Genomic DNA, 663 nt, shown 5'->3' with positions numbered 1-663 from the left:
ATATTGGGTTGCCAGGTAATTTGAATAGCTGCACTCTGTCTTTATGCTGATAATTGTGGGGCTCGGGAGTCGGCAGGGCCAAAGCGTGGAACACCAGAGTCTTATGCCAAAGCGTGGAACACCCGAGTCCGTATGGCCAAAGCGTGGACACCCAGAGCCTTATGGCCAAGTGTGGAGCACCCAGAGCCATATGGCTCAACACTGGAGCCCCAGAGTCGTATGGCCACAGCGTGGAGAACCCTGAGTCGTATGGCCAAAGTGTGGACTAACCCAGAGTCGAGGCCAAGCGTGGAGCCACCCAGAGTTGTATGGCCTAAAGCTTGGCAGGACCCAGATTTCGTCAGGCCAAAGCGTGGAGCCACCCAGAGTCGTATGGTCAAAGCCGTGGAGCACCCAAGTTGTATGGCCAAATTGGTGGAGCACCCAGAGTCGTATGGCAAAGCTTGGAGCACCTCAGAGACGTAATGGCCAAGAGTGGAGCACCCGAGTCGTATGGCAAAGCGTGGAGTACCCGAGTCTTATGGCCAAAGCGTGGAGGACCCAGAGTTGTATGGCCAAGCGTGGAGCACCCAGAGTCGTATGGCCAAAGTGTGAGCACCCAGAGTCGTATGACCAAAGCGTGGAGCACCCAGAGTCGTATGGCCAAAGCATCGAGCACCCAAG

The sequence above is a fragment of the Penaeus monodon genome, chromosome 24 (assembly GCF_015228065.2).
Source record: "Penaeus monodon isolate SGIC_2016 chromosome 24, NSTDA_Pmon_1, whole genome shotgun sequence".
In the NCBI taxonomy this organism is placed as follows: Eukaryota; Metazoa; Arthropoda; class Malacostraca; order Decapoda; family Penaeidae; genus Penaeus; species Penaeus monodon.
This window is presented reverse-complemented; position numbering follows the sequence as displayed.